At 38.0% G+C, this 17740-nt stretch overlaps 1 protein-coding gene across 5 annotated transcripts in view; it reads left to right on the top strand.

The window, feature by feature from the left end:
- ADGRA1 (adhesion G protein-coupled receptor A1) overlaps positions 1-17740 on the top strand; it is a 502175-nt gene that overhangs the window by 315854 nt on the left and 168581 nt on the right. Inside the window, exon 1 of one of the 5 annotated variants that reach the window (XM_065552126.1) lies at positions 5544-8962. The exons of the other annotated variants lie outside the window; for them this stretch is intronic. The gene's annotated coding sequence lies outside the window, so the exon portion shown is untranslated. Of the gene's footprint in view, positions 1-5543; positions 8963-17740 lie in introns of those variants that run through there. 5 annotated transcript variants of the gene reach the window in all.

Below are 17740 nucleotides of genomic sequence, written 5' to 3'. Positions count from 1 at the left end.
TAGCAGTTCTGCTAAATTTGTAAATTGTATCACTAAGTAGGGTTTGAATCGTCATAACTAACTTAGCTACATAGTGAAGAGCATACGAAATTGCATACAGTATGAGGCACAGGGACTGGCCCTGGTGTGAAGATACTCGGCCCCCACCACGCTGCTATGTGACAATGTGATCCTTCAGTGCGATGTTTCAAACACACTTGTGTAATTTTAGTAGTACCGACTTATTGTCAGTAAAGTATATGAATGCTTAAGTGTTTATAGGCATAGATGTGGAATAAGAAAGATTTGGCTATTCAAACAATTCTAAATGGCATCAAGTTTCCAAAGGAAAAAGAACATTATTCTATACAAGGTTTCATTATTCTTTAAAAGATTAACTTTTTTGTTTTATTTTTTCTCTAATCTCTCCTACATATTTTGGTTTGACATCTCAAGAGGTTATTTCAGTATCACATTCTTCTTGTTCTTTTATTGTTTTATTTATACCTTACGCAGTAGTATCTTAACGTAGCAGTAAGTCATCTGTGATTTTACAGAACATTGAACAGAGATTAAATTCATATTGCTATTCAATAATATCAGTAAACCAAAAGAAAATTCATCAGAGAAAATGAACATTGAAAGCAAGTATTTAAAAAAATGCATAAATCTCTTCATAAAATGTAGTAGTAATACTATTTTAGGCAAAAGGATCTATATGGCCTAAGGGCCCCATGCATGGATGCTTTTATATGACTAAGGGCTGGGAGAAAGATGGTTCAGACAGATGCGTTCTTTAGGGGAGGATCTATTAAAGGGGATATTCTATATCCTAGTAAAGAGGAAAGGATAGAAGTTGATTAAGTACTTGTAGGAAATGAAGAGAAACAGTCAAATGAAAGAGTCCCATTTAATTACATCACACAAAGGCAGACAACAAAATATTGACAAATTATGTAAGTGCTTGTATACAAATGCTAGAAATCTAAATACTAAAATGGATGAACTTAAGTGCCTGGTATTAAATATTGATGTAATAGGCATCACAGAAACTTGGCGGAATGATGGTGATCAATGAGACACAATAATACCAAGGAACAAAATATATAGGAATGAGTGAGTAGGTCATGCTAATGTGAGCATGGCACTATATGTGAAAAAAAGCAGAGTCCAATATAATAAAAATCTTAAATAACAAACAGTTCCATGGAATTTCTGGGGATAGACATTCTATGCTTAAATAATGAATATAGCAACAGGAATACACTTCCAACCACCTGACAAGGATGGTGACAGTGATTGTGAAATGCTCAGGGAGATTAGAGAGGTTACAAAACTAGAAAATGCAATAATAATGGGGAATTATAGCTATCCCCATGTTGGCAGAGTACATGTCACCCCAGGATGGGATACGGAGAAAAACTTTCTAGACACCATTAATGACTGTTCTTGAAGCAGCTAGTCTTGAAACCCACAAGGGGAGAGGCAATTCTTGATTTAGTCCAAAGTAATTCACAGAATCTAGTCCAAGAGGTAAACCACTCGGTAATAACAACCGTAATGTAATTAAATTTAACATCCTTAAATAACAAAGAAACCCACCATAGTAACATTTAACTTTAGAAAGGGGAACTCTGAAAAAATGAGGAAGCTAATTAAACAGAAATTAAAAGGAAGAACCACAAGAGTGAAATGCCTGCAAGCTGTATAGAAACTATTTTAAAACACCATAATAGAGGCTCAAACTAAATGAATTCCCCAAATAAAAAAAACTGTAATAGGACAAAAATAATGCCACCATGGCTAACCAACGGAGTAAAAGATACAATTAGGTGCAAAAATGCATCCTTTGAAAATTGGAAGTCAAATCCTACTGCAGAAAACAGAAAAGGGCATAAATCCTGGAAAGTCAAGTGTAAAAGTGTAATTAGGCAGTCCAAAAAAGAATTTGAAGAGCAGATAGCAAAAGACACAAAAACTAACAGCAAATGTTTTTTTAAGTACCTCAGGAGCCAGAAGCCTTCCAAACAGTCAGTGGGACCACTGGGTGATCAAGATGCTAAAGGAGCACTCAAAGCCATTGCAGAGAAGCAAAATGAAATTCTTTGCATCAGTCTTCACTGCAGAGGATGTGAGGGAGATTCCCACACCTGAGCCATTATTTTTAGGTGACAAATCTGAAGAATTGTCCCAGATTGATGTGTCAATAGAGGAGGTTTTGGAACAAATTGATAAATTAAACAATAAGAAGTCACCAGGACCAGATGTTATTCCCAAGAGTTCTGAAGAAACTCAAATATGAAATTGCAGAACTACTAACTTTGGTATGTAAGCTATTACTTAAATCACCCTCCAAACAGCAGATGGGTGGAATATAGCTAATGTAACACCAATTTTTTAAAAAAGCTCTAGAGGTGATCCCCGCAATAAAAGGCCAGTAAGTTTGACTTCAGTTCCAGGCAAATTGGCTGAAACTATAGTAAAGAACAGAATTGTCAGACACATAGATGAACAGAATATGTTGGGGAAGAGTCAACACAGCTTTTGTAAAGGGAAATCGTTCCTCACCAATCTACTAGATCTCTTTGAGAGAGTCAACAAGCATGTAGGGTCATACAGTTGATACAGTGTACTTGGACTTTCATAGTACCTTTGAAAAGGTCCTTCACCAAAGGCTCTTAAGCAAACTAAGCAGTCATAGGATAAGAGGGAAGGCCCTTTCATGGGTCAGTAACTGGTTAAAAGTTAAGGAACACAGGCTGGAATAAATGGTCAGCCTTCATGGTGAATAAAGATAAATTGTGGGGTCCCCCAAGTATCTGTACTGGGACCTGTGCTGTTCAACATCTTAGTAAATGATCTGGGAAAGGGGATGAACAGTGAGGTAGCAAAATTTGCAGATGGTACAAAACTACTCAAGATAGTTAAGTCCAGAGCAGACTGTGAAGGGTTACAAAGGGATCTCACAAAACTGGGTGACTGGGCAACAAAATGGCAGAAAAAATTCAATGTTGATAAGTGCAAAGTAGTGCACATTAGAGAACATCATCCCAACTAAAACAACAAGGAGTCCGGTGGCACCTTAAAGACTAACAGATTTATTTGGGCATAAGCTTTCGTGGGTGAAAAACCTCACTTCTTCAAATAACTTTCATGGGTAAAAAAACATCTGAAGAAGTGAGGTTTTTTACCCATGAAAGCTTATGCCCAAATAAATCTGTTAGTTTTTAAGGTGCCACCGGACTCCTTGTTGTTTTTGTGGATACAGACTAACCTGATGGGGTCTAAATTAGCTGTTACCACTCAAGAAAGAGATCTTGGAGTCATTGTGGATAGTTCTCTGAAAACATCCACTCAATTTGCAGTGGCTAAAAAGCAAACAGAATGTTGGGAATCATTAAGAAAGGGATAGATAATGTGACAGAAAAAATCATATTGCCTATATATAAATCCATGGTATTCTCACACCTTGAATACTGCATGCAGTTTTCATGGCCCCATCTCAAAAAAGATATATTAGAACTGGAAAAGGTACATGTAAACATCCTTCATTCTCAATTTAATAAAATAAAATAGAATGAAACTAAGCCTGATTTAGCTTGAAACATTGTAAGCTGCCTTTTCTTCTCTTAGAATAGTAAAGAAACAAGGTGGATGAGGAAATATCTTTGAAGAAGAGCTCTATGTAAGCTTGAAAGCTTGGTCCAGTAAAAGATATTACCTCACCCATCATGTCTCTCTCTAATATTCTGGGACCTACATGGCTACAACAACACTAAACATAGTAAAGGCAATTCTATAGTGGTGACACATTTTCTTGATCTGTATTTGTTCGGTGAGAATGTTTCCATGTCTCAAGCAGAATCTTTTTTAAACTGTTTTGAAATTTATTCTCAGACTGATCACATAAGCTGTTTCTATAAGAAGCTGATGCATTTTTTCTAATAGCAATCATACAAAGTAATGCTCAAACACACTTTTCCCTTCCATTTGTAAAATGGATACAGTGGGACCGATCCTGCAGACCTTAGTCCTTATTCAGACAAAACCCGCATTGAAATCAATAAGGTATTTACCTGAGAGAAGATTGTAAGTTTGATCTGATACATTTGTATCAGGCACTGGCAGAAAAAAGATTCCACTTCCATCTTATTGTTAATTCTTGTTATCATTATCATCATCATCATCATCATTATTATCAATTTTTATTGTCATAGCATCCAAAGGCCTCAAACGTTTTTTGGGGTCCCATGTCGTTAGACAGTAGACAAACGATCACAGTGTAGAAGAGTTTGCAATGTAATTTGAAACAAGACGCAAGTCAAACTTTTTCAGCTCGTTAAATTTTATAGTACTTGTACATCACACTTTTATATCTAGAAAATGTAGAAATATTAAGCTCTGCAAATCAAGAGGAGTATAAAAACAAATGCGCCCTTGGAACATAGAGAATTTAAATTATTGCTGGACCCGATTGTGAATGGTCCTTGTGTTGGGGTGGGGGAGGCATGCAAAGAGTCTCCTCTCCCTGTGTGTGCAAGGGTTACCTATGAAAATGGGAGTGCTTACCCCTTCCTCCCCTGATGAGCAAATCATCCAGAAAGGGGCAGAGAGGAATGTAGAACATTGGCACTAGAATGTGCTTGGGAAGAGCAATCAGCTCTGTTCTGATGGATGGTGCAAACCGTGCACCCTCATGAGTACTGGGGAGCCATCGTTAGTTACTAAAGACCTTCACCAGTGACTCCTTTTCTAATTCTCCCCTGCCTCTCCACCAAAACCCTTTCCTCAGATTGTATTTCCATGCTTTAGTGTGAAGTTTCATCTGTACCTCCAGCTCTTAGTCAATAGGAGAAAGTATGAAATTAAGTAGTTATTTCCCTCTGGGTGTAAGAACATTTCTTCTGTTACCATGCTGCTATAGGGTAACCCAAAGCTTGCTTTCAAACCCATATGCAGTACTGAAAGGAAACCCTCAGTACTGAATGTACACAAAGGAAGAAGATGGAAATTGAAAAGAAAGCTTTACTTATTTAGCATGCAAACCAATTTTGGAGTATATGAGATATTTTGAGAGAGGTGATTTCATTAAGTGGATCATTGCCTATCATGTGAAATGTGTATATGAATTTATAAATATTCTCTTTTAATTTATTTGTAAACAGTTGAGTAGCTATATTTCTCCTGTTATATATTTTTTTCTCTCACAATAAAATGAGCTGGAGAATTCCAGCTATCTGATCCACGCTGATTCCCCACTGCCCTGCACTTTGCAAAAAACATTTATACCCATGCAAACTGGATGCAAAATGAAACCTTAGAGATTGACAATAGTGATTGTACAGTTGTAAATGACTACACAAGGTACAAGAAAATGGAGAATCAGGCCCATCAGTGGCAGTGATGAGAGACTGTTGGTCTCAGTTTCAAAGACTACTTTTCATTTTTAATTATTCTTTTAGCATTTCCTTAATTAGAGCTGGGTGAATATGGGTGGGGGAGGAGGAGCAAAATCCGCAAAATCACTACAACAGTAATCTTACTAATCCCTGTTATTTGCTTTCCACCAACATAAGTACTAACTATTGTTGTCCTCAAAAATGTTTGAGGAAAGATAAATATTTACATGATTTTGTCCTGGAAATATATAACCATCTTGTCATTTATTTATGAGATATTTAGTCATCCAATTCAGGGAGCATAAACAAAACCCACATGTTGTAGATGACCAATTACACAATAAAAGAGTAGTAAATACTCAAGCAGTAGCCACAGTAAGTAGTTTGAAAACAATGTACTGATATAGGTTGAAATATATTGTCATTTGAATAATAAACTCCCAACATTTGGAGCCTGTTATTTCTATTTTCATAAATAGAAAAATATGGCAAAATTATTAAATACTTTGCTGTGAATAGGTCATCCAGTTGTAGCCTTCAGGAAGGAGAAAAACCAAACTGGGCATAATGTACTGAATACAGAGTTAAACAGGTAAAATAGAACAAATTATAATAAGGACAAAAAAAATTAAAACTAAATTACAAAAATGGCACCAGAGAGAGAGAGAGAGAGAATAGTCATTCACAGAAGTTTAGGAAACAATTTTTAATACATTTCAACATCCAGTTTCTGATTCCACTATAAGCAAGACCCTTCTGGGAGAATAACTTGTAATGTTCTCAAGATGTCCTAAAGCCCGCAGTCCATTCCTGTCTCATTCACAGATTTTCAATTTAATTTTCATTTCAACTTTAGGATGTTTTCCATAAAGTAAGTCCAGCATTCAATGGAGAGTGAATAAAAGAAAGGGAGTATCTAATAGTGAGAGTGAAATGTATTGCAAGTAGGCACCATGGAAGTTCCCCCCTACGCGCGCACACAGAGCTTTTGACCATTATTGTCATCAAACCTCTTACTACTTAAGAGAGAGAAAATCAATACAATTTGATTATACCAAATCAATAATAATAAAGTATTTTTAGTATGACTTCAGGCTTAGGGGAAAATACTGGAGTGTGTGTGTATCTGTGTGTGTGTTCCTGTTCATGAAAGGGAAAGTTGGTTTAGATTTTTTTTCCACAATGCTTGAGATTGAAGAACATCAATCATTCTTCATTATATACTGCCAGAATTTCAGACTTCTGATCCTTCTGGTTTATATGTTGGCCCTTGTCCTAAAAACTCACAGCTAGGGCTGATTCTATCTCTTGCTCTGGCTGCATTGGTTGCTATCAAGCTATCACAAGAAGTGATATTCCAGCATTTTGGGGTCAGAGCTTGTGAGAACAGCTCATGAAATTTCAGTCCTGTCAAATCTGAACCCAAATTCTAGTCTTGATTCATCCTCACACCTGAAATCCAGTTTAAACTTAATATGACCCATATTGAACGTGTACAGTACATTAAATATATAGCCCTTCTATACTATCATTAAAATTCTGTTAGCAGAAAACTTTAAAAAAAACTTTTAATATCACAGTCAAATTTGTAATATAGACAGGGACTTAGAGTTAGCATCATAAATAGACTTTTGAAAAAGCATTTTACTTGCAGGTTCTCAGTTTAAGTGATGGCTGTTTCAGAGTATAAACCACAATAAAAAGCCTTACCTCCCTTTGTTGGGTTATCTCACAGGGAGGTGAATCATCAAGTTAACGCTTCAGAGGTGCAACAACAATATTTGTTTCCGGTATGGATGCCTTGCATTTTAAAATTCAAGGTAGGCACATTGCACTCCACACATTCCTATTAGCTTTTCAGTTCTATTTACTTCTTATGGTTTTCAGAGCGAGATTGGCCTTTTGATTTGTCAGGTTGCATTACAGGAGATGTCCGTAGGTTGGGATGTTAAAAGTTGAATTGGTATTATAACTTTAAACATGTCAACCATGAAGAAACATACCTGGATTTTAAAGTACCTTGACAAAAACCTATGGTTATTTGTTCATGGTATAATATTTTCAGATGTTAAATAATAATATTCAATGGAACTGTTACCACAATGATTTGTGAATTGAAAAATATGCAATCATCTTGTGAGAAGCAGTTTTCCTTTTGCCCAGAATCAATTTTGAATTTCAAATGATAAAAATAGTGTGTAAATTATAGTAATGATGATGATGATGATAATAAGTCACTAGATAGAAGTGCTTGAGTTAAAGGAGTGGAGAATGGAATATACTACAACTGCTTCCACCACGAAAGGGGGAAAAAAACATTTTTGAGCTAGGATCAAGCATGGAAAATTGAAGCCCAAAGTGGAATTTGAAGGGGAAAGTTATAAGCTCCAGAAAATAGGTCTCATAATGAAAGTGCCTTCTACTCTATAATTCAGCATGTGTGAAATTTTCAGAATCTTTGTGGATAATTAATTGTATCTGTTCAGAAGCTGCCTAGCAGAGTGTGCACTAATTAACTTTCCCATTAATGCAAAAGCTAGTTCTTCTGTAAATAATTATGATTTATACTGAAAGTGTCAAAACCCAGAATGTTTCACATGCGCGACTAAAGGTTTCTAAAACAGTTTTCATACTGAACAGCTCTAGGTTTCAAAACAGTTTTCATACTGAACTTTTATAAAAGCAGCCAGTTTTGACTTGGCTTTTGAACAATAACTCTTCCTCTGTTGCTTTAAGACTGGGAAGGCATTTGGGAGCAGCTTTTCCAGCTCTCCAGTGGATAAAGTTTCAAAAGAGTGGCCTTCATTTTGTAGTTGCAATTTGTGCTGATTTGTGTGCTTAAAGCTCTAACTACATAACAACCTGAATCAAGAAAGCACATAACAATAAGCATGTGTTTAAAGCCTATTGACTGTAATGGGAAGTGCATCCATTACAGATAGTTCAGCTTTGCTCAAAATTTGGATACCCACAAAATATAGGCAAGATAAATTCAGATAAGGGAATTCAGAAGTATAGGAAAATGAAAAAATGGTAAAAGTTAGTAGAATCTAATTTCAAATTACATTTTTTTTTCTGCTTGCTAACATATAAATACTTCATGGCAACTTTCACAAGATTATGAGTGCTTTAACCACATTGTCCTAGCCAAATCTGCAAACATAAAATTCTCCCAGTAAATTCAGTTGGAACTGCTTTTCTTCACATCTACATTTAATGTATTATGCTATTAAACAATGACTGTTTCAGTCAGAAGATGGCTATGCATCAGTTACAGGTGACGTGATTTGATTAAATACACACACAAACACACTCATAGCCATAAAAGTCAACCTTTATTGCACGGTAGTATTAGAGATACCATGGTGGCTATTCTATATTTAGAAGAAGGGAGAACAGCAGTATCTCCGGTGCCGCAGCGTGGTAACATTTAGTAAATTGATAGGCATGCGTAGGTTGTAATAGAAGATATGGTGCTCTAAGCCACATTAATTGCCACCAGTTCCCTAGTAAACATTTTGCTGGCTTCAGATGGAATATTATAGTATCACCAAATAAAATGTCCAGATGCAAGTGTATGTAAGGTTAGTAAGAAATTTTCTTTTCTAGTTTGTGCTGCTTCAAGAGAACAGATACACAACAGAGGACTGACTTTTCTAATTTACAGGTACTGTATATCATCTGGAGGCAATTAGACTCAATGCTGATAAGAAAGAGAAAGGAAGATAATATACCGATAACCAGTAACTTACATTGGTTTCAGATTTTCTTATCCAAGTGTTGCAAGGCACTTCCTCAGTGTATAAGTCAAGATTGAGTAATAATTGTTCTGTTTACAGACTAGAATTTTGTAATTTGTTCTTCTATACCTTTTCATCACCCACCACTGTGATGTCCGAGTGCAAAAAGCATTCTGCTATTGTAATATTAAATGTTGATGTCTTTTGGGGTGTTTGTTGTGGGTATTCATGAGGAAATTGGCTCAAATGCTACATAATCTACACCTATGTTTGTACTGTAATTCTTCTGAATCTATTGCTTCTTTCTGTGTGTGTGTGTGTGTACTTGGTTACTACTTTCACACCAGGATATCGTTATATTCCATAGACAGTTTACACACTTTCCCCCCCCTCCCTGTGTCATTTGACTGGCTTTTTTAATCTATTAAGGTTTCAGTTTCAAGATTTATGATATAATGGGATGTGTTGTAAGTAGAATGTATACGCATGTACCGTACTTATCATTCCATTCATATCAATGCCAAAATATGTACTGACGACTTGCAATATTCTTCTTGATAAGAACAGAGATCTAGGAAAAATAGAAAAGTTGCTATATTAAAAATAAAGTCACTGGGCCATTGTTGTATTGTTGCAGGTATCAATTTGATGATGCAAGCTGAAATCATAATTAGGCATAAATCTTTAATATATCTAGTATTGAGAATGGGAATAGTCAGCTAGAGTGAACTATCACCTATTTTCAATTGGACTTGAGTGGGGCATAGGACTTGTGCTGGCCCTCTTCACAGGAATGAATCTGTTTGTAGTTACTTTGAGAAGTAAGAAGCAGTTGTGGGGAAAACTGAGCATCTTTTTTTACTTGATGGATCAGGTCATTTTAATGAGAAGATTTACTCCCCTCCATTTTTAAAAAAAAATTGCTAGAATGCATCCCCCCGCCACCCAAAAAAACAAATCATCTATGTAAATACATATACTTCCTACAATGATCCCATCTATATGATGATAACCTCATATTTGATACCTCATCATAGTTTTATTTTATAGTCTTTTAAATATAAATGCTCCCCTTCTGTTACAAATATCTAAAAAAAAATACCAAGGAGATTAAATTGTGCTATAATAATAGATTCACATGTACAACAAAGGGGTAATGTATTATGTACACACTAATCGTTCCCACTCTTCCCATGGTCTCCTTGTTTATTTCATGTATGCTTTTAGGTTTTTAGCTATGCAGTTGATTATCTTTCCACGTGAGTTCTTCCAAAATAAAAAATAAAAAAGGAAAAGGGACTTTATCTCATTTTCTTATACTTTTATACATGGCTTCTGTTTGCTTTTATGGTAATAATAAAAACATCTTTAAAATGTATCCTTCAGAAATCTTGCATCTTGCCTCTTACCATCCTATGTCACCTTCTTGAAACAAATAAAATGTTCATTATGCAAATAGTAGTATCAGTTGCTAAGCAGTTGTTACATCTATAAGTTTGTCTCTGGACTGATGTTTCTGTAGGCATGAGTTATCTTTAAAACAACAAACTTCTGGATAAAAATACCAGATTTGAACAAAATTTGCCAATGTTCAGTTTCCCCAAAAGAATTCACAAAACCAAAAATAAATCTATTCATCTAATTGTATAATTTATATTAGGTTGTCCATTAAAGACATATGGAGTTTGCATTTCCAATAGAGATATATATGAAGTTTGGGTAGGAAAAAGAAATAAGAAACACAGGATTGACAACATTGTAAAATTGTATCCGACAAGAAATTCAGGTGTGAATCGTAATAGTCAGTTTTCTCACCTCACAGTTGCTTTAAAGTAAAGAGAATGGGACTTTCCCAAGTTACTGCCTTGTGTAGATTAAAGTATTGCTAAAATTTTTGAATGACATTTTCTAGCTGTTTGCAGTCCAGTTGGACTGTATTGTAGATCTCCAATGCATCTGGGTTTATGTGGAGAATTTCAGCCTGTCTGATTTGCCTTCAATGCCTGTTGCTTCCAGGTAGGATGACCAGATGTCCCGATTTTATAGGGACAGTCCCGATATTTGTGACTTTTTCTTATATAGGCACCTATTAGCCCCCAACCCCGTCCCGATATTTCACATTTGCTATCTGGTCAACCTAGGAGAACCTGAAAATGCTTCATCTAGCTCTGCCTGTATTCTACCCAGTTCCTTGTCAGATTGGCAGCTTCAGGCAGCTTCCTTTTGTTATATTTTTGGGAGCTCTTCAGTTTTCTTTTGAATCCATATAATAAGAAGCATGCTGAGAAGAGAGACTGATCTTTATTTCTTGGTCCTGGTCAGATGATGACATACGTGAAGGCTGCAAAAGATTGATTGCCCCTGTCATGTGACAGGATTCAGTATCTAGTAACTTCAGTAGTTGTTGTTACTCATTGGAATTCTGGAGGCTTTCTGAATCCTTGTGATTTTTTTTCTTCTTTACACATTCTTCTTTTCAGATCACTGGGAAAACCAGGGCTGGATGGAACCACTGTAAAGTGACCTTCTGTTCCTTTGTCCAGCCACCCTATAAAATAATTCCTTGGAACAGGTGGAATCAGCATCTGCCAGCCCCAGAGGGAATATATGGCATATTCCTGCCCCAGTTGGTTGCAAATCAGGATTCCTGTGTGTTTTCCAAAACCCAGAGTGTAAATCCCTATGGAGGCAGGAATTAGCAGGGTTGCAAACTCTCACGATTTTATCACGAATCTTGAGATAATTATTTTTATTCAAGCCCTAGCTACTGGAATCCAGAAATGACATGAGAATCTGAGCTTTCATTTAAAAATTGGGGCAAGTCTGTAGCCCCCATTGTTTCAGAGAAAATCTTAATGGCTCAGAAAATGCAAGGCAAATAATAGAATCCAAAATGTTATCTTTTTTTTTTTTTAAATCTCATAATTTTGGTATCATGACTTATTATTTTGGAATACATGGAATTGGCAGTACTCAATTGGCAATATTTTACAATGTTAGTTTTGAAGAAATAATATTAGTTACCATATAAATAGAATATATGATGGGTTATGAGTACATTGTAAACTTGTGTGTGTAGATATAGATATATAAACCAACAACAAGAAAACCAAAACAAAAAAACAAAAGCACAGAGAAAGAAATGAACAAGAAAGGAGAGAAGGGGGGGGGGATGTGATATCAGAGTAGGATAATATGTTGTAGAGTCAATCTTTTGCGGGGTTAAAGCCCCAGTGAGGTGGAATAATGTCTCTTTCAATAAAACAAGTAATTGGTTTTTTTTAAAACGATCTTAAGAAGCCTTGTCAGTGTAAAAAGAGTTGACTGAAACTGTGACTCATTTTTGCCTGTTGTTTTAGACTGTCTTACGTTACGATGTTTGTAACATATGAAGTAAGATTGCATGACTACCGTTCCCCTGGGCCCCTCACAAAGAAGACATATGCACTGTATCTCACAAGGCTATCTCAATGAAAGTAATTTTATCTAAATAAATGTTGATCTGCTGATTCATGTTCGGATAGGGAGCACTTCCTGCATTATTGAATTATGTCTGGTTGGCATATCATATATAAAATGTGAAGGAGAGGTTGTAAATTAATTAAGCTCTTATTCAATGCATATTGTGGAGATCTAAAAAAGTGCTGCCGGATATGATCATAGCCAATCTACTGAATGTATTTTATAAAAAAAAATCTTCAAAATTCCATATTTCCAGCACTGAATTAATATACTGTTCTAAACTAGTTTTCTTATTACCTTTCCATATTGTTAAGATTTTTCTTAGTTTTAATGCCTCAATAGTTCTAATGAGCCATTTACATCTGATTTTAAAGTTAAGAATTCAGGATATATATCCAGGATGCAACTTTACATATATTCCCCAGAGTTAGAGTACTGTGAAGTTTATTCTTTCCATCATCATTAATCCACAATGGAGCTACAAATATTCACTTTCCATGCATATATATGAGTTTTCTTTGATTCCAAGAATACTTCTAGATGCTATGTCTACAAATAGTCTGTGAAGACAGTTGAAAGTCCAAACACATTTGTTGTATGAACTTAAAGTGAATTCCTTCTACAAGTAAGTCTGTTGATTCATCATTTATGTTTCTGATGATAAACTTCCAGTTTGTTTATAATATAGACTGATTAGAATGTTATTCTCATGGCATCTTGGGGAATTACTCAATAATGTATATCTGTTGAATAATGCATTAATAATGCATATCTAGCTGATTTAATAAAGACTCAGACAGATTATCTTAAAATTAGTCTGTAGACTGAGTGGTCACATGTACATGTAACTATTTGATTTATGCATGCACACTGGATATCATTTACACAGTTTCCGTGGACCACTTAGGTCACGGGCTTGGTCCTGGTACCAGCAGAATGGACCCTTTGAGAGCACCAGATCCACTCAAGAGGGCCACCTGCCTTCAGGCAGACAACCAAGCCCTGCTGGCCCATGTCATCCAGCTGACCTCGGAGAATGTGCTCTTGCAGGAGCAATTCATTCAGTTGTGTGCTGAATATGCTGCGCTCCAGACATGGCTCACAGAACTCTGTTCCCCGCTATATCTGCTGGAATGGTTTGATGGTAATCACCAGCAATTCCAGGGTTTTATAAACCAGTGTTGTCTTCTGTTCATGATGCACCCTCAGTCCTGTATTACTGATTGTGCAAAGGTGAGCCTGGTTATCAGCCTGCTGTCCAGGGAAGGACTTCCCCCTGCGTGGAGTGTGACAGCCCAGTATTGTCCATCTGGGGGGTCTTCCTCCAAGGCATGTCAGTGCTATTTGACAATTCATACTGAGCAGAGGCTTCCCTAAGGAAGCTCCAACAGGGGCACTGCAGCCTCCTATGCCATGCAATTCTGCTGCCCCAATGCTAATACTGACTGGAACAAGGCATCGCAGATGTACTAGTGTACTCGGTGTTTCATGTCTCACTTTTGAAGCCCTCTATCGAAAACCCTTTTCCTCACAGAAGCCAGACACCTTTTCCACTGATACAGGTAAAGGGCCATGAGAAAGACCATGTTTAACGAAATCCTGAACTCAAAACATAAATGTGGCAAGCTCTTGTATCTTGTTGACTGGAAGAGATATGGTCCTCAGGAGTGGATTCAGGAACCTGACAAAAAAGTCCATGTCCCTGCGCTTGTACAAGCATTCCATAGGAATCACCCTGAAAAGTCTGGTCCCACATCGCCTCAGTAGTGCCCCTGGGGGAGGGAGTGATGTCAGGGACCACGGGTCTTGAACCCTAGTCAAAAGGGTTCTTTGGAACTAGTAAGTTCCAATCCAGTGACCTGCTAACTGACATCAGAAGAGGAGCTGAACTCTGATAGAGGACTCCAGTCCTGGGAACTAATTTGCTCACAGCTCCCATTTAAACCCAGCACAGAAACAGGAAGTTGTCAATGCAACTGGTTTCACCCTGCTTTGGACTATTTCCCCTGCAATACCTGCTCTTGCTCTCCTGGTAACCTGTCCCTGCCTGATTCCTGCTCCAACCATTAGGTCAGACTGCCCACATCCCAGTCATGACAGATGCAGGGCCGGCTCCAGGGTTTTGGCCGCCCCAAGCAGCCAAAAAAAAAAAAAGCCGCGATCTGCAGCAGCAATTCGGCGGGAGGTCCTTCGCTCCCAGGCGGAGTGAGGGACCGTCCGCCGAATTGCCACCAAATACCTGGACATGCCGCCCCACTCCGGAGCGGCCGCCCCAAGCACGTGCTTGACAAGCTGGTGCCTGGAGCCAGCCCTGGACAGATGGGTAGATTTGAAGTTCTGGTAGGTCTTAACGGAATAGGTCTTAGGCCTGGTCCACACTAAGCCCCCAGTTCGAACTAAGATACGCAACTTCAGCTACGTGAATAACGTAGCTGAAGTCAAAGTATCTTAGCTCGAACTTAAAGGTACTTACCGTGGGTCCACACGCAGCAGGCAGGCTCCCCCGTCGACTCCGCTTACTCCTCTCGCAGAGCAGGATTACCGGCGTCGATGGCGAGCACTTCCGGGATCGATTTATTGCGTCTAGACAAGATGCGATAAATCGATCCCAGAAGATTGATTGCTTGCCGCCGAACCAGCCAGTAAGTATAGATGTACCCTTAGTCAGGGGTGAAAGCAACATAAAAGACTTACCGGTACAGGGGTCCAGCTCCAGACCCCCGGAAGGGGCAGGGCCTCGGGCGCAAGGGGCAGAAGGGGCCTCCCCCACGCAGCCCTTCCATGCTGCCCAGCCTGCACTGCCTGGGGCAGCGGCCGGGAGCCCTGGGCCCTGTTAAATCGCTGGGCCCTGGGGCAGCTGCCCCTTGCCCCCTCCCCCGTCGGCAACCCCGGGGGTGGGGAGCAAAGGACCAGCAACATTAAAGCACTGCCACAGCAGCACTTTAACATCGGCTGTGTACGGGCTGGTACCGGTAGGCACTTCTTACCAGTACGCCATACTGGCCCACTTTCACCTCTGGTCTTAGTGGGCTCTACCCATATTGTTTTCTATTTATCTCCAATTAAATTTTGTATTGTATGGTATTTATGTGCTAAATTATCATTAATATACAAAACATGCAAATGGTAAAAACTAAAAATAGGAGTGATAGCCTTCTTCATTGTTACTGACACCAAAAACATCTATTAATTACCGCTGTGTGTACATATATATAACTCCATAGGCATTTACTTCATCAAAACTGCTAACAAAGGAACTATTCTTACATTTGTTACAATCAATTCTTGTACTGTATTATTTTTCTATACTTCCAATGTAACTGCGAAAAAATCCTTAGCAATTGCTGTAAACGTAAAGCAGACTGGAGGCTATGAATTATGGATAGACAAAAGAGCATTGAATTGTGTTCCTTTACTAAATATAGATTAAAGCTCCTCAGACCAAAAGTTTGATGAACCAGAATTGAAAAACACAATGGCTAATTCAGTATGTGCAGGTCATAGAGTAGGGTTAACAGCTGTCTAGCTTTTGCTTCACTGACCAACATATGCTCCAATTCTGACTGGAAAAGAAAAGAGTAGGCCTAAGAATTGATACTTAAAACACCACCTCCTTAAGAGAGTCCATCGCAAAAAACATCCTTCATTTAATATGTTCACTTCGGTGACCAGTATTGTATAAAGTATTCAACAGAGTTGACACTCTTGCTAAATATAACCTGCCAAAGTCAAATGTAATTATCAGACTCACTGAACTGAATAGTTATTTACAGATATGGTCTGTCTTTTAAGCCTTAAGTATTCCTAATCAGAAACGAGCAATATCTTCTAGAGAGATGTCAGAAAACATACTATTTAACCGATACTAATCATTATAATGTGTACATGTTCTAGTGTGAAGAAAAAATAGGATTTAATATGCAAAACTATTTAATTAATAGTTGCAGATAAGGCCTACACACAGAACATTCAAATTTTTATTTTTGATGTGCTTTTGCAGTATGCTTATTTTGAGTTGCCATCTGTTTTTAGATTGCTTATTTTTCAAAGGCTTATCTCTCACCTTGTGTTAATCAATTTCTGGCTACAACTTTTAGAGGGAGTGAGTGGTTGTACACATATATCTTTGTGTATATTCCAAATGACATACACACGGTGTAAAATGCACCCATCATGCAGTTTGGCTTCACTGGTATCTCAGATAACAACAAAATATGAACTTCAGCCTAAAATTTATCAACAAAAGTCCTAGGCTTTCCAGTGGGACCTCCCTGTCTCTGCCACTAGTTCCCTCTGACCAGAGGCTATGCACAACTCTCTCATATCCTTGTGGCATTAACAAGCTGCATCTGCCACAATGAGTTATCAGAGCTTATTCAGCAGATTTTGTGTGTGAAAGTATGTACATATGGTTGAGGAGATATAAATAGAGAGAGGAAGAGAGTGAGTGCAGGTAGGTATGCATATGTGTAAGAGAAAATAAATCCCCTTCATGACCCTAACCTATTCTGTCCAGATTCCATCTCATAAAAACAGCAGGAATATCTGTTGACCAAATGGGGGTTAAACTATAACCCCAGAAGATCCAGATAAAGGGGCTTAGAGGGACTTTATCATTTAGACTATCATGGAATCATAGAATCATAGAATATCAGGGTTGGAAGGGACCTCAAGAGGTCATCTAGTCCAACCCCCTGCTCAAAGCAGGACCAATTCCCAACTAAATCATCCCAGCCAGGGCTTTGTCAAGCCGGGCCTTAAAAACCTCCAAGGAAGGAGACTCCACCACCTCCCAAGGTAATGCATTCCAGTGCTTCACCACCCTCCTAGTGAAATAGTGTTTCCTAATATCCAACCTGGACCGCCCCCACTGCAACTTGAGACCATTGCTCCTTGTTCTGTCATCTGCCACCACTGAGAACAGCCAAGCTCCATCCTCTTTGGAACCCCCCTTCAGGTAGTTGAAGGCTTCTATCAAATCCCCACTCATTCTTCTCTTCTGGAGACTAAACAATCCCAGTTCCCTCAGCCTAAAAACAGTATCTGTTCAGGTCTAGCCACCACATGCCCTCTCACTAGTCAACTTTCAGTTGGTTTCTAGTTCTGCGGATTTTATATAGGACCACAGAAACAACTCTGTGTTCAGCTGCTTATGTGTGG

This window comes from Chrysemys picta, chromosome 7, assembly GCF_011386835.1.
Source record: "Chrysemys picta bellii isolate R12L10 chromosome 7, ASM1138683v2, whole genome shotgun sequence".
In the NCBI taxonomy this organism is placed as follows: Eukaryota; Metazoa; Chordata; order Testudines; family Emydidae; genus Chrysemys; species Chrysemys picta.
This window is presented reverse-complemented; position numbering and strand designations above follow the sequence as displayed.